The sequence below is a fragment of the Sciurus carolinensis genome, chromosome 1 (assembly GCF_902686445.1).
Source record: "Sciurus carolinensis chromosome 1, mSciCar1.2, whole genome shotgun sequence".
Classification (NCBI taxonomy): Eukaryota; Metazoa; Chordata; class Mammalia; order Rodentia; family Sciuridae; genus Sciurus; species Sciurus carolinensis.
Window position 1 is genome coordinate 67,950,567 of NC_062213.1, and position 24,728 is coordinate 67,975,294.

General features: G+C 36.8%; 1 protein-coding gene across 7 annotated transcripts in view; it reads right to left on the bottom strand.

Moving 5' to 3' along the window:
* Window positions 1-24,728, bottom strand: part of Sgk3 (serum/glucocorticoid regulated kinase family member 3) — a 110,974-nt gene that overhangs the window by 50,591 nt on the left and 35,655 nt on the right. The window contains exons 1-2 of one of the 7 annotated variants that reach the window (XM_047516931.1): window positions 13,067-13,136; window positions 5,836-5,946 (exon numbers count right to left, since the gene is read on the bottom strand). The exons of 4 other annotated variants lie outside the window; for them this stretch is intronic. The gene's annotated coding sequence lies outside the window, so the exon portion shown is untranslated. Of the gene's footprint in view, window positions 1-5,835; window positions 5,947-13,066; window positions 13,202-24,728 lie in introns of those variants that run through there. 2 more of the 7 variants (XM_047516922.1, XM_047516948.1) reach the window with 2 other exon arrangements.

A 24,728-nucleotide genomic window follows, 5' to 3' on the forward strand; every position in this document is an offset into this window, starting at 1 on the left:
TTGTTAGACTCCTTCATTACACTTGAGTATGACTTGTGACCAATGCAGTTAACTGGTACCAACAATGATCCTAGGAAACAGAACCTCAAAAGTGAGATATATATTTGCTAAGTGTCCCCATAATCTTCCCAAGGAAGAAGGGGATGGCACACAGTGACATCATGATCATTCCAATTACCTCCTGTGCATGGTGTTACAGGATGGAGTGCAGATGGAGGGCAGGGTGTTGGAAATCCAAGTGGCTAATGAAAATGCTCACTTCAAAGATTTTAACATGGGCTGAAATTACTTCTGGCTGTTCTTGAGAATGTGCACAAAGCAAACGACAAGTTGAAAGCCATGAATTCCCAAATAAATGGGTAGAATAGATGGCTATTTTAGAGAGTCTATTATCTCTTATAACTGCCAAGCTGATAGGACTAAGGATCAAGACTAGAAGAACTGCAGAGCTAATTAAACTTACAACACTGCAAAGTCTCATACACTAACACAAGGCACACTGGCTAGAAAGCAAAATAACTCAGAAACATGGACTCAGACAGCTGAGAAGACACAGATGACACTGAAAAAACTGAACTCCAATTTAGCTCAAGTTCCCTGCTGAAAGCAGTTACCTGCATCCCTGAGGATACTGAGACTACCAATGCACCCATAAAACCCTTTGAGGTTGTTTTACAAGAGAACCCCAATTCTCTTCACTACCTACTCCCACCACCCTTTATTGCCTCATAACCCTAAATAACCCAGAAAGAAGTTCAAGTCCTACTCTGAAAGAAGACTGCCTTTATACCAAAAAAATCTGCAAAATCTCAACAACTTTTACCAGCAGCAGTCTTAGGAACACATATGGAGTACATTCAAACAGTATTAGACTACAATTAAACCTAAAATTGTAACCCTTTAGAAGGCCATAATCGTGTACTCTTGATTTTTCTCCAGGCTTTTCCGAAGAGTGATCCACAGCAATTCCCAAGGATTACTGTCCACTGAACCAAGGGAAATCTATTATCCTTCCATAGGTTACGGGATGGGATACTACCTCCGAACTGACACTAATGCCAAAATGTGGTCCACCAGTGATAGTGGGTCTCCCAGAGATAAGGTGAGAGATGAAGCTGGACTTGGTATCTTACAGTATGTCCAATGGAATCATAACCTTGCCTTTTGTTTATTTTCCTAGTCCTATAATTTTAGTGGAAATAAATACAATATTAACTGGCTAAAATCCCCACATTGGCTCCCTGCCCTATGTTATTACAGGAGAAAGGGCCATGCAGAAGCCTCTGACCAGCAGCAAGAGAAGAATAACAGTTGCAGACCCACTAAGGGTTTGACAACAACTACTGTCAATTTGGTTACTAGTGTAGAGCCCTTATAACTATTTTCCCTGTCCCAACTAAGAAAGTAACAAAAAATTATACCACATCCCTGTGAGCTCAGAAGTCAATACCACTATCAAAACCTTGAAAGGGGTTGTGGCTCAGTGATAGAACACTTCCCTGGCATGTGTGAGGCACTGGATTCAATTCTCAGCACCACATAAAAATGGATAAATAAAATAAAGGTATCGTGTCCAACTAAAATTAAGGGGGGAAAAAAACCCTTGAAGGTTGCAAGGGTGTTAAATTCTGTCGTATCCCCATTTAACTCACCTATTTACCTGAACCAAAGCCAGAAACATCTTAGAACATGACTATGGATTACCATAAATTTAATCAGATAGTAATGCCAACTGCAACTGCAATTCTAGATGTGATATTTTGGGTTGAAGAAAATCAGCACAACCCCTGGTATCTGATATATGACTAGTGACCTGGCAAATGCTTTCTTTTCTCATAGCATCAGCAAGGACAATGAGCAATTGTTTGCCATGAATACCTAATCCCTTTTGTTGTCTAACCTGACGGCCATGTTTGAATTGTCATAATAAAATAGTCTGGGGGGCCGTGATCATATTGATGGTCCATAGATCACCACACTGATATACTACATTATGGCACTGCCTTAATTGGACATAAAGAGCAAAAAGTACCAAGTACCCCGGAAACCTGTAGAAACACATAAACAAGTGAAGGGATAGGAGAAAAATTTCATGGAAGTTCAGGAATCTCCAAATCAGTGGTTTTTAGAATTCCACTTGTCTGAGGCAGGATGTCCTATCTCAAGTGAGAGAAACAGCCATACCTTGCCTTACTTAGCTGAGAAACAGGAAAAATAACTGTGTGCTTCCTAATTGGACATGCTGTTCTGACCCATCCACTAGAAAACTATGAAGATGTTAGTTTTTATTGAAGCCTATTCAAAGAGTGGGTTCTCTAACAATGAAAACTGCTCTAACCCTTGAGTCTCTGCCTTAGCACACCCAACTGTAGGAGAAATGACCTAATAGGGATTTGTTAAGGGGGCCTATAATAAGCATCAGGAGAATAAAGGCTGCAGATCCCTTAGGGTTTGCTAACAACTACTGTTCATTTGGTTTCTGACTTGTTACTAGGCCCTGGGAGAAATTAGATAGTTGCCTATGGAAAACCAAGAAACTGGGCAGTAAGAACATTCATCATGAACAAATCATTATTTGATTCTCCAAATCACAAAACCGGACATGCACAGCAGCATTCTAACTCAGTATAGTAAAAGCAAGATTGGGTGTATACAGGTTTGGCTGGTACATGTGAATTGCAGAGATAAATGGTACAGACCTCCATGGTGGCAGAGTTAGGATTTGAACCTGGTAGTCTGATTACAGGGCTCATTAGATCATATTGCCTTCACGTATATGCTTTAGAGTCTTCTAGGGATGAATGAAGGTTTAAAACCTTACATTTCTGTGTTTTGAGACAGAAAAAGGTCTCACTATATTGTCCAGGCTAGTCTTGATCTTCTGGACTTAAGCTAGCCTCCTGCCTCCATCTCCCAAATATCTGGGACTATAAACTACAGATTACACCACGCCCAGTTTTCATAAACTAACTTCTAAGTGGTTAAAAGTAAAATTGTGAAAAATTAACCCTAATATTATTATGAATTTAATGTATAATTATTCTATGAAACTAAAAGGAATTAAAATTCTATGAAATCATCCTCTGGTCAGGTAGCCAAATAGGATAAAATGAGACGGGGACTGACATAAAAACTCACAAATAAGAAATAACAGGACAAAAAACTACGTTGTTCATGTGGGAAGAAAAATTGAAAATTTCTGAGAGGTTCATAGGTATGCAGGGCTTTTCAAAAAGCAACAGGAGGGCTGGAGTTGTGGTACAGTCAGTGGTACAGTCCTTGTCTCACATGCGTGAGGCACTGGGTTTGATTCTCAGCACCACATAAATAAATAAAATAAAGGTATTGTGTTCATCTACAACTAAAAATTAAAAAAAAAAAAACAGGAAAAAGATCAAATTCTACTCTGCTGGTAAGGCACAAGATAATAACATACAGGAGCAGCTGACTTGCTCAGGAGTAGGTCACAAGGCCCCAAAGAGACAAATTCATCAGATGCTAACCCATAATGGAAAAATTAATCTGACTATCCACCTCATGAATCAATTCAGACAAGTCCAACAAGACAGAAATAAATAGGTCGAAAAAGACTTTCAGAGGTCAGCCAGATCTTAGGAAGGACAGTGAATTTGCAAGGGTAATGTAATAACTAGTAAATACTATATAATGCTTCCCATCTGGGGGCAATTTTGCCCTGAGGGGATATTTGGCAATGTCTGGAGACTTTCAGATCTCTTAACCTGGCAGCAAGGCAGGGGTCAGGAAAGATGCTAAGCATCTACAAGGCCCAGGACTGCATTGTTTTTGTTGTAGGGGGTCTATAGGAAAAAAAAAATAAAAAAATCTGGTCCAAAATGTCAACAGTAGTGAGATCAAGAAACCAGCATTTATTGAGCACTACCACCAGGCCTGTTATAAGCATCCACATCTAACACCTCACACAATCCACACAGCAACCTCTGAGGTAAATATCATTATTCCCATTTTATAGATGAAGAAGAAAGCTAGGCTATGAAAAGCACTTCCAAATGATTACACAGCTGTGGATGGCAGCATCCTGACCCAAGAGCCCAACTCACACCATGTCCCTCAATTTCTTATCCTACTATTGTATGCATCCTCTCATAGCAAAGGCAGATTTTGATTCTGTCACCAAGAAGAGTTGGAGTTTGGGCAGCAATGGCAGGAGCACCAGGCTCTTGACTTTCCTCTCTTGAAACATCACATGCAGGCATCTACACAATAGCTTGGTAGAGAGCTGGCCCCATCACAAAGACAACCAAGGGCTAAATTATGAAATAAAGAAGACACAAGAAATGATGCTGTTTAAGGACCTTGGTTTTAGAAAAGGAAGGGGGAGTTTATCTTTTTTCAAAAAGCATTTATAGATTAAATTTTTTTTTAAATTTGGAGCTATAAAAAGTAGGAATATAAGTGGCACTCTGTGGTGGAAAATCACCCAAATTCTTACGTTAAAATTTTGTTGATTCAAATACTTCTTAAAATTTGTGTACAATGAATAAAAAAAAATGCTCCTTAAAAATAAATGGACATGTTGGGTGCAGTGGCACATGACTTTTTCCAACAGGCAGGAGACCTGCGAAACCAAGGCTAGCCGCCTGGGCAACCTAACAAGACCCTGCCTTAAAATAAAAAATAAAAAGGGTGGGAGATGTAGCTCAGTGGTAAAACACCCAGGTTCAATCCCAGTACTGCAAAAATAAATAAATAAATAAATAAATAGTCATCACTCAAGACTTTTTAAAAGCAATTTTCCCTTTACTTTTTTATGTCATTTAATCTATTATATGCTGATTACTGTCCTGAATCTTACTCATCTTTGAAACAGTAAAAAAAAAGAAATAAATAAATAAGAAGGGTAAAAAATTCTTCTGCTTTCGCCTCTAAAAAAGAAGTGTTACTGAATCCTATTTCCTTCACATATCAAAGACTAGTGGATCCTACTCAGATTATAAAGTAGATGTAAGTTATCAGTATTCACTCTTAACCTAATATGGCAATGAGAGAGGATCGAAGATTTACAACAAAGAACAAAGAGAAATAAGGACAAGACTGTCCCAAACAAAAGGAATTAGGCTTGAAAGAACTGTAAGTTTTCTTCAGCAGGAGCACAGAACTGGGTACCACTATTTGAGAACAATGGTACCTAAAGGTGGAAGTTAACAGGAAGACACAAAAGAAAACCCATGCATGTAGAATGCAACACTACAAAATTTCTAGAAGATAACAGAAGAAAAACTAGGTGACTCTAGGTGTGGTGATGACTTTGTAGATACACCAAAGGCATGTTCCTGCAAAGAATGTCAAGAGAATAGAGGACAAGTCATGAACTAGAAGGAAGTATTTGCAAAAGATATTCAGTAAGCTGGGTGCTGTGATGCATGCCTGTAATACCAGTGGCTCAGGAGGCTGAGGCAGGAGGATTGCAAGTTCAAAGCCAGCCTCAGGAACTTAGCAAGACCCTGTCTCAAAAATAATTAAATAAATAAATAAATAAATAAATAAATAAAATGAGCTAGAGATGTGACTCAGTGGTTAAGCTCCCCTAGTGTTTAATCCTTAGAAAACATAAATAATTAAAAAATTTAAAAACCCTGTGGGTGGGGGAAGGCATTCAGTAAAGGATTGTTACCTATAATATATTTAAAAACTCTTAAAACTCAATATTAAAAAATAGCCTAATTTAAAAATGGGCAAAAGATCTTGACAACTCACAAAAGAAATTATACAGTTGACAAATAAGTATATGGAAAGATGCTGCCTACCATATGTCAAGTGAAAAGCAAATTAAGACAAGAAGATACCAATACAAACCTATCAGAATGACCAACTTCCAGAAAACTGACAACATCAAAGGCTGGTGAGAATGGGAGCAACAGGAACTCTCATTCATTACTGGTGAGAATGCAAGATGGTACAGTCACTCTGGAAAACAATTTGGCAATTTCTTACAATACTAAAATAAACATTTACTGCATAATCCATAAGTTGTGCTCCATGGTACTTACTCAAAGGAATTAAAAACATGTCCACACAAAAACTTGCAGGTGGATATTTATAGCAGATATATAACTGACAAAACTTAGAAGCAATCTAGATATCCTTCGGTAGATAAATGGATTAACTGGTACATCCAGACAATGGAATATTTTTACTCACTATAAAGAAATGAACTATCAAGTATGAAAGCCATGGAGGAAACTTATATACACATCACTAAGTTGACAAAGCAATCTGAAAAAGTTTCACACTGTATGTATCCAACTATTTGGCATTCTAGAAAAGGCAAAACTCTGGAGAAAGAGTAAAATGATTAATGGTTGCCAGGAGTTGGGAGGAGAACATATTGAAAGGATGAATAGACACAGAACAGAGGATTTTTTTTTTTTTTTTGTGGTGCTGGGGATCGAACCCAGGGCCTTGTGCTTGCAAGGCAAGCACTCTACCAACTGAGCTATCTCCCCAGCCCAGAACAGAGGATTTTTAAGGTATAATCTGTATGACTCTTAATGGCAGATAAATGCCACTATCCATTTGCCCACAACCATAGAAATGTACAAAAGCAAGAGAGAACCCTTATGTAAAACTATGGACTTTGGGTGTTTATGTTAATGTAGGTTCATCAATATAACAAATGAAACACTGTAGTGGGGGATGTGATAATGGGGGAGGCTATGCACATGTGAGGTAGGGGGCATATAGGAAATTCCCATACCTTCCTCTTAATTTAACTGTGAAACTGAAACTTCTCTAAAAATAATAAGTTAAAAAGGCACAATCCCTGGGCATGGTACAGAAATCAGGTGGGAACTAGTTTGGGAACTGGAGACTAATCCAGGAAATAAGAAAAGGGATTAGAGTAGAGGGGAAAGGGATTATTCATTTTAAATTACATTAAAAGCCACCTTCCCAGGAAATTCAAACCCCAAAATAACTGATTTTTGGTACTGAATGTCTACTGTAACAGTATTTAATCTGTGTCTGTTTATTTCCGCCTCTCAGGGTACTAGCTCCAAACATATCTGAAATGTTTCAACAGAAACAAAGCACATCTTTGTCACATCTGTAAATTAGGTTCAAAGCAGAATAGATTAAAAATCCAACAGGATCTGTCAATGAAAGATACATATTAACCTTCTCCCCTTCCCTCAAACACATCACATGATGAATCAGATACAACTTTTCCTGTTTTCCTTCCTTAACAACATATCCTTCCTTTAATTCCCGGTCTACCCACCTCTGGTTTTCCCTCATTCTGTAATCACAATTAGTTATGTTTTCCCTGAGCTTATCATACCTCAGATTTGAAAGATCTTTTATTTATCCTGATTCTTAAGAAAAGTGATAAAGGAGTTTAAAACAATAAACCAATATACGTACAAAAAAAATTAGCTATGTTGGGACAAACAATAGAGAACAGTGTGAATTCAACAATTTGAAAGCGATGTCCAAGAACCTCAACAAAGTCACAGAGACCTACGGAGTCCCTGAAACTGGCTCTATATTTATTACATTCAGGGAGGGGAATGAGTAAGGGGGTGAAAGTAGACAACCCTTTGTTTTCCATACTAGAATTAAAACTACCAGGATAAGGAGGAAAGCCCTATACTTACTCCAACATGCCTCCATTGGTGCAGAATCTACAGGGTAGGGACCCTAGCAGTGGCAGCAAGTTTGTGCCCTATCCTTCTCTGCCTTCCAAGTTCACTGGTCTCAATCACAAGAACAGCTGTACTCTTCCAGCTTCCCAAGCTTTTCCATTCAGAGTCACACTTCTCCTAGCACATCTTGCAGGCAGATGTGAACTCAGAAATCTCCAAGGACAATTCCTAGAGGACTGTCATTACTGGCAGAATGAGGAGGCCTAGGGTAAAGCTGGTTGTGACTGTGGAGGCTGTGTGAAGAATTTGGACTGAGGTATCAAAGACAAAACAAAACCTACAGAGTCAACAATCACCACCAAGTCTCAAAGTCTTTTTGGAAAACCTTGATCTATATCTGCTTCTGTTCTAACGCCCTTACAATCCTTCCACAGTAGCCAGAGTGATGTGAACTGGATAATTCCAACCCATTTATATCTTTTCCATGACTTTCCACTGCCCCTAGAATAAAATCCAAACTGAAAGACAGCCTACAGACTACTTGCCCAGCTACATCCACTGGGCTTCTTGCCCTCTGTTCAGAAGACTCCCTTTAGAACAACCTTCTCCCTAGTTTGCACACACACACCAAACTTTTTCCCATCTCTAGTCTGTCTCTTGTACCTATGGTCCCTTCATGTGGGATGATTTCCCCTCAGCTCTTCACACAGAGGCCTTTGTTCAAATGTCACTTCTTGTGATAAACCGTACTAAACACTGTAACTAAAATGTTCCCTCCCCAATTTATCTTCTGCCATCATCCTGCTTATTTCCATTTTAGAATTTATGGACTGCTTCTAGGATTGTATTTTGCTTGCTTATTCAAAGGTTCCCTAACTGGGGTGTAGGAACTTTGACCTATTCACTGCCATGTCCCTAGAAGGCCCTAATAAATATTTATTTAATTTATTCATTTAACAGGTAAAAGAGACATGCTTAGAAATTCGACTTGTCAAATTATGCCAGTGAGATCTTCAAAGTAAACAGTGCTTCATCATTCCTTCGTCAATCTCCTAAATCATCACTTTCTGCCTCTTTACTGGGTCACCCCAGTATACTAATAGGCTATGATAGCTTAATAAAATCCTCCCTAAAAATACAGATTTACTTCTGTAACAGTTACTTACATAGTGCTCACCATGTGCTGGGGATGTATCCCTAGTCTGTGCCCCAATTTTAATTACTTAACACCTTTAGCATTTTAAAAACAAGAATCAGGATAAACACAGATGCTTACATAGTATGGTAAAAGGAAGCTTCACTCCAGAGCAAGTATTTGCTTTCAAAATTCTTCTCATGGTAAAACTGTGTTAGCACACTAGAAGACATTTTCCAAAGCACACAAATTACAACCAATTACCTATTTAAATTATAATATCTACAATGACATTGTAGCACATTTGAGCTAAGTCCTTTTATTGGCTATATTATTATAAAATATGTAAAATTGTATCTTAAACGTTTTAACAGTTCAAAAATTAGGACCTCTATGTGCATTTTCCCTACTAACTCCCTCCTATCAGTAGAAACTGCAGCTTCGCCTAGAAATGATGAAATAAATTTACTTGTACCTATAAGTACTCAAAATCAAGAACAAAGAAAATAAGGCTAATGCATGCCCTAGAATGGAAAAACCCAGTTAAAGTTTGCAAGATAACAAGATAAAATTAAATGTCAGAAACATCTACAGAAATCCTTAAATTAAGTATTGATCTGAAAGTCACAAGTAAAAGAAAAACACTGACTCGAATGGAATATGTGCAAGGAGATGGCTGTAATGTAAAATTAGGTAAAACGTGTTAAACCAAATGCAGATATCAAACTTAACTGTAAGACTGAACAACAGAAAAATTCAAGTATCTTCTATCTACCACCTTTCTCTGAATAACTAAAAAACTTCTGGCATATATGTTCATATATCTGGAAATAAATGAAGAAAAAGGAGTGAACTTTTTTTAGATTAAACAATGAAAGGAGGTAAATTAATTCCCACAAGACCAGAGAAGAGATTGTTCAGTCCTATTCAGTTCAAAAAACAAAACAGAGAAAGAGTATAATGTGTGCCCAAAGATATAAAACAAAATATAATTTAGGAATAATACTTCACAAGAAATTCAAAGCTATAGACGTTGCTCCATAAAGTCTGCCTTGTCCCAACGGTTTCCTGAGTAAGATTACTGTGTATGTTTTTAACATTTGACTATGTAAGTGTTGGGTATGTTGCTTTTCCTATACCCACCTGCTTCTACAAACTCAGACCTGGATATCTTCATTTTTATCTTTTGACTTAATACTGAATTTCCCCTGTCATTTTCTTTATATGTCCATCTTGTAGAAATAAATGTTGCAGTTCAATCTTAATAATTTAAAGGTCTATTAAACAGAACTTTAATTTTATTTTATTTAAAAAGCAGCCAAGTGGATGTGGGTCTTATATTTCCTTTAAAAGTAACTGAAAAGAAAACAAATTAAAGGAAAAGAGATAACAGGAATTTTTCTGTGTGTGCTTCCTGGAATTTATGTGTGTGCTTCTTGTCCTTCAGTTTATATTCAGCAAAAAAGAAAAGAAAAATGCTCAAAGAATTACAATTCAAAGTAGAATGTGATAAATTCCCTTGAAAGTCATCAGAACTCAGAGGAAGACAAAACCACCTTCAACTAAACTTATCTACTACTGTGGGGGGACGCTCGGAGGATGAGCACACAAAACCGAAAGGGCAGCAGAAGCCTTCAGCTCAAACAGGGAAAAGCTATTATTAGTCCAGTTTATCTGAACAACTACCTACACTGGGGAAAAGTCCAAATCATTAATTAAAAAAAGGAGAAACTGTTATGAAGCAATACTCATTTCCGGACTATGTAAGATGCTGCCATTAAAGCTTTATCTTACTTTCATGTTTATAAACCTAAGTTGGAAATCACTGTTTTTATCTATAGGAGATATAGCCTAAAAACGTGGATTTGAGATCACATTGTAGGGAGTTTTGAATGCCAGGTTTCTCACTGTGGATCTCATTCTGCAAATGAGGATGTGAAAGTATTTGAAAAGGGAACTGCAAGACTGTAGATGTAGAAGATGGAATGAATAAAGGGACACAAAGAAAGATGGGCTCGGCAACAACATGAGTGTCAGGTTCACAAAAAACTGACAGGTGAAATATTGTATGTGGGTGCAAGATAGGAGGAAGAATTAAGATCGCCTCAAGGTTTTATTCCTGGGTAACCAGGAACTAGAAGTGGGGTGGGGGGGCAGGGCAAAATGATAGTGAATTAGCTTAAGTAATTACTAGTCTTGTTAGAAATGTCTACATCAGATCCACACATCTGATACATTCTATGTGCTAGGCACTGCTTCCAGGGACTTAGGATACAGCAGTGAACACAACTGGGAAGCACCCTTAGCCACATGGAACTTACCCTCTAGTGGCAGACAACTGATAATGAGTAATTATATAAACAGGTAAATATATATTATAGGATGTGTGGGGTTGTGTGCAATTTTAAATAAGGTAACATCTGAACAAATACCCAAAGGTGAGGGAGTGAGCTATGCAAAGAGCTGAGGAAGAGTCAGCAACTAACACCTCAATATCTCAAAATAATTTCATTCCAAAATGCTTTTGAAGTTAGCAGGAACATTGCAACACACTTCTTCAGGACCCAGACCTATTTCCTTGGGCAAGCATTCAGGGTTCCATTTCCTGACTCTATCCTGTCTAATTAAGAAAACGTCACCAATAACACAGTGATAACAAACTGCCAAGTAGGTCAATTTGTTTATACTGGCCATTTACATTCTGTACATATGAGAAAAGGGCTACAATTTAAACAACAAAACCAAAGCACTGTTAGAACATGTTTGTACAAAACTTAAGAAGACAATCATCTTGTTCTCAAAGCAATAATTGATGTAGCAACTTTGAGACTTGTGATTTCAATCAAAGGTGCTGAAGAATGATTATGAATCATGCAATTAAGCTACCAAGCAGGATGTTGCTGAGAGAAAAACCATTCATGGTACCATAAAACTGTCAAAAATAAAAATAGTAACTATCATTAAAACTAGAAGTTATCCTTCTGATTTTACAATTCCTTGATCAGTATAGCTGAATCCCAGTCTAAGTTTGGCCATTGTTGATTCTGGGTCTCTGGCACCACATCTTTATCTGTAATGACCAGCTAGTCTGATTTTTCATATCCCTTTAAATTCTGAGAGTCTATGTAGCAAGCCATGATGTCTGTTTGCCTATTTTGGATGCTCTGGTTTACCTACTCTTGCAATAATAGAATAAGCGCCTAGATTAAACAGAATAATTCATAAGTTCTGTATAAAGTGACAGGAACTGTTTCTAAACAATCCTCAACTCGGTACTTAAAATGAGGCTACATTCACTTAGAAGTGATACTTTTTTCATATCTCTTTTAGAACAGCCTTCAAGACTGAGGTGTCTGAGGGTTGGAGGTTTAGTTAGGTGGTATAGCACTTGCAGAAGGCCTTGAATTTGGTTCCCATCACTGCCAAACAACAATAACAAAAGACGGGTATCAGTACATTCCAGAGTGGATATGATTTAGAACAAGGAGGATGAGACCTCTTCTTGTAGAACCCATCTTACAAAAACTGTTCCAAAGTAATCCCCAAACATTTCTAGCAATGCCTCTAAGGAAAAGGTGTAGGTTTTCCGGTGATGACAAACTTTGGAGATTAATGATCATCTAAATACATAATAAAGAAAAGAGCCAACACTCATTGTTGCCAAGCATTAGGCAACAATCTCTCAATCTTTACAATCTTGTAAGTTTGGGACATATGCGAGCACTAGGGCATAGAGAAAGTTTTTACAGTTAATTAGTTGACTCGAACCCAGACATTCCAGCTTCAAAGCTGAAATACCTAATATTCCCATGATATATTTATTCCCTGGTGCCCTTGTTTAAATAACAGTCCTATTACCAATCTCACCTTTCTCGCAAACTGAACAGTCAATATAAAGCCATCCCGCAAGGTCACACTGCAAAAGTTTCTCCTACAGTCCTGAACCACGGACTATAAATGTATTTTAAAGAATAAAAGAACTTAACAAGTACCTGAGATTTCTCGAGATTTGAGGAGGAGGTGTGTGTGGATCAACTCAAAAGTTCTCTGTTCGGGAGCAAAGTGCTGCGAAGCTAGAGCACCACCTGCTGCGGGCCCGGCGGCGTCTCCAGCTTCAAAGTTCACCCCAGGGGGTCGCCCGACCGCCCGCGCCCAGCCTGCCTCTCCAACTACGCGCGCGGAAATGGCACCCTGCCAGTTCTCCCAAAACACACCTGCCCTGGGGGCGCCCGTGGGGTCCCTACACCTGGCCAGTGCAGTACTGAGACCCCCGGGTTCCCCGCACGAGCTCGGCGAGCTACATGCTTACCTTCGGGTACACACCTCCGGCGCGTGGCGACAGGGAAGCGCCACACCACAGCTGCGCCACACTTGGCCGGGCGCTGCACCTCGCCGCGCCACCCGCTCCCAGCGGCGAACGCCTAGCTCGGCGCCCGGGCCCAACCTCCAGGCCCCGCCCCTCAATGCAGGGCCCGCCCTCACCAAATCACAGGCACCGCCTACCTACCGAAGGGGCGGGTCCTCCGCTCACTCAGCCCCGCCCCCAGCACGCTCGGGGCGCTAGGGCTAGAGAAGCGCAGGCAGGGTCAAGTCGGGGGAGGCCATAAGTAAATATAGGCAGTGTGCGGGAAGCCTGGGCATGTGTAGCACCGGGGGAGGAAGGGCTGGATGCCGACAGACAAAAGAGCGAAAAGGGCAGCGAGCTCCACCAGCGGAAGATAAGAAAGAGGCTTGAGAAGGGAAAGACAAAGCACTTTCCCCAGGTTCCAGCCAAGACGTAGGACCAGTTGAGATCTTAAAACAAAGTTCACTCATTCAGGTCATCGGCATACTCTCTCCTCAGGCAGAATAGAAGTCACACACGAATTCGGGGTTTCAAGAGTGAGAAGTCATTGGGAATGGTATTCAGAGGGGCTAAGAACAGAAGTAATGCCTTTACTAACACCCTTTGCACGTCCTGGTGCTTCCTTTTAAAAGACACTGACTCCCAGAAAGAATCCTCACCCTAGGCTTGAATTAATGTTAATGATTTCCTCTCACCTTAAACAGATCAGGCACAGTGGGAAAAAGGAAACACTTTACCCCAGGCAGGCCGAATATGGCATATCTATATAAAAATTGTAGGAGGCCATTGTTTTTGACCAAGCTCTTGCACTAGATCCCAACAGACCAGACTAAAAATCAAAACGTTATTACCCATGATGAAGTTCCACATCACCAAATGCAAACTAAGTTGGGTTTGTGTGTGTGTGTGTGTGTGTGTGTGTGTGTACTGACTAGGGATTGAACCCAGGGGCACTCTTCCACTGTTTATACCCCAGCCTTTATTTTTCTTGCTAAATTGCTAAGGATCTTTAAATTGCTGAGGAGCACGTGTTCCTCTTTGTCTCAGTTTTCCAAATTGCTGAGAAAACAGGCTTGTGCCAACTAAATTTTTATCTGATCTAGGGGAGGAGGGGTGTAGGGGTGGAGGTGGTATGAGAGAGCCAACTTTCCCCAAACAGGTCAAATCAGCATGACAATGAAGTTCCCTCACTTTAATCCTTATATCCATTAATCCCTAAAAAAAGTAACTGGAAGTAATCTGTTAATTTATCAATTTATCAGTTACTTTTCCATTGTTCTGTTTCTCTGCCCCCACTTTACAAGGAAAGCAACTTTCCAAATGATCATTCTGCTTTTTGTTCTTTAATTCTATTTTCTATAGTCCTTCCCCTCGGTTCACTGGGACATTCTTTCTATGATAGGTAAGTAGATAGATGGAGTTTATATAATATTAATTAGAGAACTGCAAAATAAACCAATTAATATCTTTATTTAACTAAATTGTAATATTTTACATGGATATTCATAGTGTACTACTTAGAAAGTTGGTAACTGGGTGTATAAATAAAGGGAAAGAAGATTAATTTTATTATTTCAACTATGAATGCATCCACGTTTGAAAAATCAAGTCAATAACTGATTTGATTAATAATTGAATCAAGACAGGGAAACAGGCCTCGCTTTGCCAACAGGCAGGACTGACACACAGAAAACTATACTATATGAATTTCAGAAAAATACCAGGAGGCCAACCTAGCTGCATGGACTTAAAGAAAGTCAGAATATCTGAAGCTCTCAATTTGCACATTATTAAAATAAGGGGATTCAGCCAGGTGCCCTTCCACACATTTGAGTTTATCCTGCCAGGCTCAACTCAAAAAAGGTTCAAGAAATGTTCGTCAGGGTTCATCAGGGCTATTACATTCAGGAACCACACAGAGAAGGTCGGAATTTTTAGCAGAAGTCTCCTTCTGGGATCTCTGGGATCAGTTCATTCAAGCTCTCCTTTCTGACTTTCCGTTTGTAATAATAAAAGTGTCATTCTTGTCCTAGCTCAAAAGCTTTGACTTCTTTTCTCTCAATCTTGACATTTAGTCTCAAGGTCCTTCACTTTCTCCTTTACAGAGTCCTTTAATTACTCTTCCCATTTTCATTGACATCTCTGTATAAAGTACAAATTCGAAGAATTTTTGATCTTCAAATTGACCCTAACCTACCTTTTCCACTTAATCTCCAACTTCTCTCTTGTGTACACATTGGTGTCTCCTCACTGTACAAGTATTCACAACATACAGCTAACATTCCTGCCACTGTACATGTCTAACCACTACTTCCCAGTTCAGAATAACCTCTGCTCAGTCCCAGCTGCTGGTACCAACACAAATACTCAGCTCAGGTGCCTCTCTTTACAATAAAATACTACAGTATTTTATTAAGATCTGCACCACTTAACCTGGCACTTAGCAGAGCTACCCTGGTTTTGTTATTTTTGTTATTGTTATTTAGAGTATTTATCTCTAAAAACTAAGCTGTAAATCACTTACTAGATGTACAAGCCCCAGGCAATCCCAGCAGAAAAATCTATTTTCAATAGCTGAAGAAGCCTAAAAGAAATTGTATATCCATCTACAATTAGGCTTTTAAGGTTACCTATAACAGTAAGATTCTCTATTTTTGAAATATTATGTTACAGTAACACCAGTTACTTCATTCTAACCAAAAGCTTTGGTTGGCAGTTATAAGTGACTGATGTATAAAAATTGGAAAAATAAATTTTTATTACATAAGACTCGTTGGAAGACTAGATCTTTGAGATTCCTGGAGATAAATAAAAAATAAAAAATAGTCTATCTGCTCTTTGTCATCCATTGCCCTAACAAGTTATATGCCCACAGTAAATGCTTTAAAATACATGAATCAATCTATGATTATTTTAAACTTTTCTCATGTTCTTTTTTTTCTTTCTCATGCTTTCTTGCTGTAACTAAAACAATGGTTTTTTTTTTCTCCCACGCAAATAAGATAGAATTTCCCCTTATATTTTCATAGAAATTCTCAAGAATAAGACAAGAATCACACAGCACTTCTTGGAGCTGGACTAGAACACTTTTCAGTGTCTAGAAATAAACCCTCAACTCATAATAAATCCCCTACATGAGGGAGTTCTACATACTATTAAGATCTCCAGAAAGTAAATTTTCCTTAACCGCAGCCTTACCCAGATGGCACAAGTAGAGGCAGAACCACGTTTGCAGAATGACTACCAAGTAAGAGTGAAAACTGATTTGCAATCTATCAATGGCTCCTTGTATTTTGAAAATGTCACCGGCACATTTCAAGGAGGTCCCAGAGCTCTGAAGTCTGGCCCAAACAATCTATAAATCACTACTCACAGCAAAACTTCATAATGTTCTAGAGATTTAAGAAGTACTAAATGGGACTGGGGTTGTGGCTCAGTGGTAGAGCACTTGCCTGGCATGTGAAAGGCACTCACATGTTCAATCCTCAGTGCCACATACAAATAAATGAATAAAACAAAAGATCCATCAACTACTAAAAAAAAATTTTTTTTAATTACTAAATAGGCAGACTAAATAAAAGCTACACACTTTGTTTTACAATGTGGTTGTACCAAGGCAATTGGTTATATAGACTTTTGGAACTTTTGTCTTCCTCTCCTTGAAATGTGAAGTGACTATTAACAATAGAATTTTGAGGGACTTCTGAATTCAGCCAAGATTGAGTAGCAAGGACTAGATTGACCTTCCCACCTGAACCAACCAAAAGGAAAAAATAAGCAGACAAAATAAATGAAACAAAATTTTTCAGACTATTGGATATTATGCAATGAAAGCAAGTGATCCTCAGAGATGGAAAATAAGCAAGTTTATCCCAACTTGCTACATTCAGAGAGCTTACAGGGATGGGGGAGGGAATTCAGGAGAGCCCAAACAGACTCTGAGTTGAGCAAATAGAACTGGGAATCCAGAGAGAACAAGATAGCCAAATTTCACAAGGCAGAGTATAAGAGACAATTAACTGCACAGAGAACCCCAGAGATTTCCAGGAGGGTTCTCCTTGAGAACTTTACAGTGCTCATCAGTGCATGCATGTAAAAACAAACAAACAAACAAACAAACACAAAACAAAACAAAAACTATGAAAGGTCCAAGAGATAAACCATTTGAAATTATTAGAGGGAACAATAGTGGGCACTTACACAGAGGACCAAAAATCATTGCTCTTTCCAGCAGGCTGACTAGAAAACCTCCTAGTTCCATGGGCAAAGTGTTCAGAAGAGTCTTGACTAAGTATGAGGAAGAATTCACTCTAGACTAGATGCTGTTTGTGTCTTGCCAATAAAAATCATAGAAATAAGATCCAAAAGGATCAAACAATTTCTAAGTAATTTAACTCCATCTCAAATTCAAGTACTTCGTGGGAAAACAAAAATATCCAGCACTCAAAACTGAGTTCACAATGTCTGACATTCAATAGTCAGTACTGAATAACAGGCATTCGGTATCACAAGTCATGCAAAGAAACAGAAAAATATGATCCATTGTAAGAAGAAAATTCAATCACTAAAACTGATCCACAACCTATCTAGATGTTAGAATTAGCACCCTAGAACATTAAATAAGTTACTATAATGCTAATATACTAAACAAAGTTAAGTAGAGATAAGGAAAGTATAAAATTATTTAAATTCAATTTCTAGAAATAAAAATAATCTATAAGGTGAACATTATAGCAGGTGAGATTAATAAAAGATTAGACATTACAGAGAAAAAGATTAGTGAACAGCAAGAGAAACTTTCTCATGAACTATAGAGACAAAAAGAATTAGAAATAAAAAGTCAAAAATGAGCTACAGCTGATAAGTGGATGATGATACATAAGTGAGGATGGTTAGGGGTAAGAGAAGAATGGGGGAACTTTGGGTTGTGTAGAGGGAAATGGGGGTGAGGGGGATGGGGGGAGGAAAGATAGTGAACTGAGATATCATTACCCTATGTACATGTATGATCACATGAATGGCGTGAATCTACATCATGTACAACAATAGAAATGAAAAGATATACCCCGTTTGTGTACAATCAATCAAAATGCAGTCTGTAAAAATAAAAAAAAATTTTTAATTTTAAAAATGAGCTATGAGGGGCTGGGATTGTGGCTCAGTGGTAGAGCACTTACCTAGCATGTGCGAGACACTGGGTTCGGTCCTTAGCACCACATACAAATAAAGCTTCATCAACAACTAATGAAAAAAAATTTTTTTAAATATGAGCTGTGGGTAACTTGTAAACAGCCCTAAATACTTGTAATTGGAGACCCTGAAGGAGAGGATAAAGGTGGTTTGTGGGAGAGGATCAGAAAAGACATCTGAAGAAATAATGGCAGACATTTTCCAAATTTGATGAAAACTGAACTCACAGATTATATAAGTTCAGTGAATTTAAATTCTAGGAAAATGAAGAAAATGACACCAAAATACATCATAATGAAATTACTGAAAACCATAGATTTAAAAAAAAAAAGCTGCTGGATATAGTGGCCCATGTCTGTAATCCCAGCAATTTGTGAGGCTGAGGTTAGTCTGGGCCTCCTCCTCCTTCTCCTTGAACAAGAAATGTTCAAGGAAGCCCTACAAACCTAAGATAGTTTATTCATATTTCTGGAAATATAGATGTGCACAAGAAATAAAAGAGTACTGGAAATAGTAAAAATGATGATAAATATATTTTTATAATGTAAATCTCCTTAAAATAACAATTATTTAAAAAATGATAATAATTTGTTGTGGATTTTATAGCCAATATATGAGTACAATGACATTAGTAGAATAAAGGCTAAGAGAAGAAACATGAAAATTAACTATTCTAAACATAAGTATCCTATAAGTAATGTATTATAATTCAATTGAAGATAGACTATAATAAATTAAATTTGTATACTTAACACCTAAAACCATTAGTAAGAGGAAAAAAAGAAGTTGTAACTAATAAGCCAACCAAGGAGATAAAGTGGAATTGCTCAATCCAAAACAAGGCAGAAAACAAAGAAAAAAGGACATAACACATAGGTCAAATAAAAATCAAAGAGCAATATGACAAACTTAAACTTGACTCTCATATACATAATGGCATCAAATTTCGTGGTAAAAACATCCAGTTAAATAATCCGTCACACTGAATTTTAAAAAATCCAAATATATACTACCTACCAAAAAAAAAAAAAAAAGACCCTGCACTTCAAATATGAAAACACAAATAGATTAAAAGTAAAAAGTTTGAAAAAGATATGCCATGTTAATGCCACATATTAATATGCCAAGAATATTTCAAAATAAACACTATTACTGGAGAAAGAGAAGATCATTTTGTAATGATAAAAGTCAATTTATCAAGAGACTATAATAATCCTAAACATTAATTCACCTAATAACAGCTTCAAAATAGATGAACAAAAACTGAAACAACTTAGAGGAGAAATAGACACATCCACAATTATAGTCAGAGGTTTCAAAACCACTCTCATAATATTAGCACAAGTAGAAGGAACCACAGCAGAAATATGGAAGACCTAAACAACACTACACCCTTCTTAACCTAATTGATATGTACATAACACCCTCAAACATAAAACTACATATTATTTTCAAGTGTATACAGATATTTACCAAGACAGACCATGTCTGTGTCATATAACCAGTTTCAATAAACAACAAAAGATTCACATCATATAAAAGTATGTTCTTTAATAAAATGAAATTAAACTAGAAATCAACAGCAGAAAGATGTTTGGAAACTCTCCAAATATTTTACATCAAAATATATGATTCTAACAACCCATGGATCAAAGAAGAAATAAAAGAAAAATTAGAAAATATTGTACTGAATGAAAATGAAAATACAACTTACCAAACTTTTAGATAGCATTAACACGGTAATTAGAAGGTAATCCCATGTTGGAAAAGAAGAAAAGTCTTGAACAATGAACTCAGCTTCCGCCTTATAAAACTTAAAAGAGAAGAGCAGGGGGCTGTGGCTATAGCTCAGTGATAGAGCACTTGCCTAGCAGGTGTGAGGCACTGGGTTCAATTCTCAGCACCACATAATAAGTAAATAAATAAATAAATAAAAGTATTGTGTCCATCAAAAACTAAAAAAAAAAAAAACAAAAAATTAAAAAAATAACAAATTGATCCAAAATGGGAGAAAATATTTGCAAATCATATATCTGATAAAAGTCCAGAATTCAGAATCTATAAAGAATCTGTGCAACAACAAAACTCAAACAACAAAAATTCAACAAAAACAAACAAAAAACCCAATATGAAAATGCGCAAATGAGGTCGGGGGTTGTGGCTCAGTGGTGGAGCGCTTGCCTAGCATGTGTGAGGCAGTGGGTTCAATTCTCAGCACCACATATAAATAAATTAAATAAAGGTCAATTGACAACTAAAAAAATTTTTTTTTAAATGTAGGCAAATGACTTGACTAGATGACATATTTCCAAAGAAAATATACAAACAGCCAAGAGGCACTTGAAAAGATGCTCAACATCATTACTCATCAGGGAAATGCAAAACAAAGCCACAGTGAGATACCCACTAGGATACCCACTAGGAGAGCAAGGACAAATAAAAAACAAAGTGAGGATGTAGAGAAATTAGAGCTCTTGTACACTTCTGGTAGAAGTGTAAAATAGTGTGGCTGCTGTGGAAAACAGTTTGGTGGTTCCTCAAAAAGTTAAACATACAATTACCATATGACCCAGTAATTCCGAACATTCTCTGGAATATATCCAGTATTCACTGGATATAAACCCTAAAGAACTAAAAACAGGCACAACACTCAAAACAAATACCTGTATGTGCACGTCCACAGCAGCACTATTTACAGAACCCTAGAGGTATAGACATTCAAATGTCCATCAGTGGGTGAATAGATAAACAAATTGGGGTATATACATTCGATGGAATATATTCTGGATTCTAGAACTTTATATGATATTTTCTCCCACTTTGGTTCAATTTGCTCTTCTTTTTTTTTTTTTTTTTTTTTTTTTGGTTTTATAAGGTAGAAGCGGCAGTCATCAATTCAAGACTTTTTTCTTTTCCAACATGAGCATTACCTTCTAATTACTGCCTTAGTGCCAGTCATAAAAATGAATGAACATGCTACAACGTGAATGAACCTTAAAAATATTATGGTAAGTAAAGGAAGCCAGACACGAGAGATCACAACTGTATGATTTCATTGATATAAAAGATAATTTCTTAGAAACAGAAAGCAGATTGGTAGTTGCCAGGGGCTAGGCGAGTGGGTGATAACTGCTTAATGGGTATGGCATTTTATTTTGAGTTGAAGAAAATGTTTTGAAAATAGATGTGTCCATCATATAACACTGCAAAAGTACTAAATGTCACTAAATTATTCACTTTAAAATGGTTAACTTTATGTTATGTGAATTTTATCTCAATTTTTAAAAAATACCTTAGCTGGGCACAGGGGTGTTTACCTATAGTCCCAGCTAAACAGGAGATTGAGACAGGAAGATCATCAGCCCAGAATTTCAAGACCAGTCTGGGCAACATTTTTTTGAGACCCTGTCTCAAAAAAAAAAAAAAAAAAAAAAAAAGAGAGAAAGAAAGAAAGAAAAAAAATACTTAAGAATATCCCACTGGGGACTGAAAAAAATCTTAACAGCTCAGTCTCCTTGGTCTCCCATATTCTTATCTTTATAAAATCCTACTTCCCCTGCATGCACACCATGCTCCAAGTAAACCAAACCCTTTCCTTTAGGTGCAACACAGCACACTTCTCTATATGTTTAAGTCCTACTCAACCTTCAAGGCAAAATTCGAATACAAGCTCCTACAAGAATTTTCCTCATTCCTTTAGGGAGGAATACTCTTTCCTGTAAGCTCTTATAAGCAGTTTATCTATAACTCTGGCCTTCTACCTAAGTTATTTATTTGTATTTATATGTCCTATTTTAGACAGTAAGTCCCAGAAAGATCCATATGATTAATCCTATTATTCCCAGAGTCCTCTGCATACTCTTTGGATGCACAGTAGTCACCTAAGTATTTGTTAAAGGAAAAAGATTAATGTAAAATGACTTTCTGCATGTGAATCCTCTTGGTTTTCCTTTAAAGATGGAGATGTGTTTTTCTGGGAAATAGTTAATGCTAGCATGTTTAAATACCTTTGCAAATTACATATAAAATATTATAATTTCCTGATGAAATAGTTAAAATATTTCTGAACACTAATGTAAAATAATTAGAACTATTTGTATTATTGACAATAACTCCTGATGGTCTTAATGGTAAAGATCATAATAATAATAATATCTAACATTTATATAACATTTACATTCCAGATTCTCCAAGCTTTTTTATATTACTTCACTTGATCCTCACAATAACTGTATGAGCTAGGCAAAATGATCAACTCCATTTTACAGGTAAAAGAAACACCAGAAAAGTCAAATAATTTGCCCCAGAGTCACACTAGTGAGTGGGGCTGGGATTAGAACCCAGACACTCCAATTCCAGGTTACAGGCTTTTAACCATTATACTTTTCTATAGTAACGGTTTAATAAAATGACTTTGCAAAGGTCAACAAGTTTCCAAGAAAACATTTCCTAATATTCTAGAGAAGGTTAATGTCAAACTTTCACTGTTTTCTCAGATTTTATGCCCTAGAATTGTAACCTGTTTCCATTAATAAAATCTGAATTAAGCAGTTTTTTTTAATAACAGAGATTGAACCCTAGAATTCTTAGATGGCTGGTAACTTCTAGAAATAAACTTGATTTCTGCAGGCTAGGGATGTAACTCAGTAGTAGAGCATTTGAGCTCTACACAAAAACATAAGAAAGCATACAATTAAAAATACAGTAAATGAACTAATGACAGGGATATATTACAAGTTTAAATAAAGCAATGAAGCTGTACATTTACTAAAATATAGACAAAAGAGTCAGAAAATTTTCTGTAGAAAGATTTCTGATAATTCTTTTAATAGTGATTTCCAGTAATTTCAATATAATTCCTATATAAAATAGTGCTTGTATGGGGCTGGGGATATAGCTCAGTTGGTAAAGTGCCTGCCTCTGGGTTCGATCCCCAGCACTGCAAAAAAAAAAAAAAAAAAGAAAGAAAAAAAGAAATAGTGCTTGTATACTATTTTTAAATGCATATTGATTTTCATGAATTCTAATGTTCTATTAAAGGAACTGAATTCTATAAAGGAGAATTATTGACCTATTATATAATTATATTTAAGTCTCACTAAGCAGTGATCCATAAGAAATAAAATATGAGAAACAACCATTAGAGGCTATTCATATTGAAGAGGAAACAAAAATCTTTAAATCTGACATCCAATTAAATCTTTGTCTCTACTCTCAAAAGTTAGTTTTCTATTAATCTTGCATACAGAAATTACCTTAGTAATGATGCATTGAGTGATTTTATTTGACACTGGAATTTGGGATAGGCCTTTGGGTCAAAATTTTTCTCAAATGATTTGTGAGATATGGTCAATAGTTTTAAATTAATGTTTAATTGCTCTTATTTCTTTAAGAATGTTGCTGAGGCTGGCGTAGTGGCACATGCCTGTAATCCCAGTAACCCGGGAGACTGAGGCAGGAGGATCTCAAGTTCAAAGCTGGCCTCAGCAACTTAGCGAGACCCTGTTTCAAAACAAAAGTAAAAATGGCTGGGGATGTGGTTTAGTGGTTAAATGCCCCTGGGTTCAATCTCTGGTATAAAAAAAAACTGCTTAATTCAGATTTTATTAATGGAAACAGATTACAAGCACAATCGTATAATGTTTATAGTTAGGCATTCTTTTGCATGCTAAGGGGAAAATTACTTTCCACTATATTTTCATGATTCAATAGATTATGTCATAAATAAGAGGAGTTTGTTTTCAATTTGAGCTCCAGGGTTCAGCACTAACATTCATTCATGTGAACTTAATTCTTAGGGTTTTACTATAGTTTCACCTCTTAATTTAAAAAAAACTCTCAAGTTCTCTTCCTTTGAAAGTTTTCTCTGTTCCTACCAACTTTGAATCACAATCACATGTATCTTTTTAAAATAATTTTTAATGTATTTTTAGTTGTATATGGTCACAATACCTTTATTTAATTTATTTTTATGTGTGCTGAGGATCAAACTCTGCACCTCACTCGTTCTAAGCAAGTGGTCTACCACTGAACCACAACCTCAGCCCTCTATTTTCTAATTAAGGAATCAAATAGGAAAAGATGATCCAAAGTCACTTATAGAGAATGAGGGGAAAAGGGAAGAAAAGAAAAATAACTATTCCTAATTCCAAATTCTTGATATGATATTATGAATAATAAACTGATAATAACTGATTTAGTTAATGCTTTTATTAATTAAAGACTAAAATTTTATTTAGCAAAAGGCATAATAAAAATTCAATTTAATTCAGAAAGTACCTAATATGTACATAGCTCTCTACTAGACTCTGTGCATGTACATTGGTATATAAAATTTTCTTAAAAAAAAAAACCTTTGAGGCTACTATCTATTGTGCATAGAACAAGAAATAAAGGTTATTAAGTATAGAAATTATAGAGAGTGACCAATGAAGTT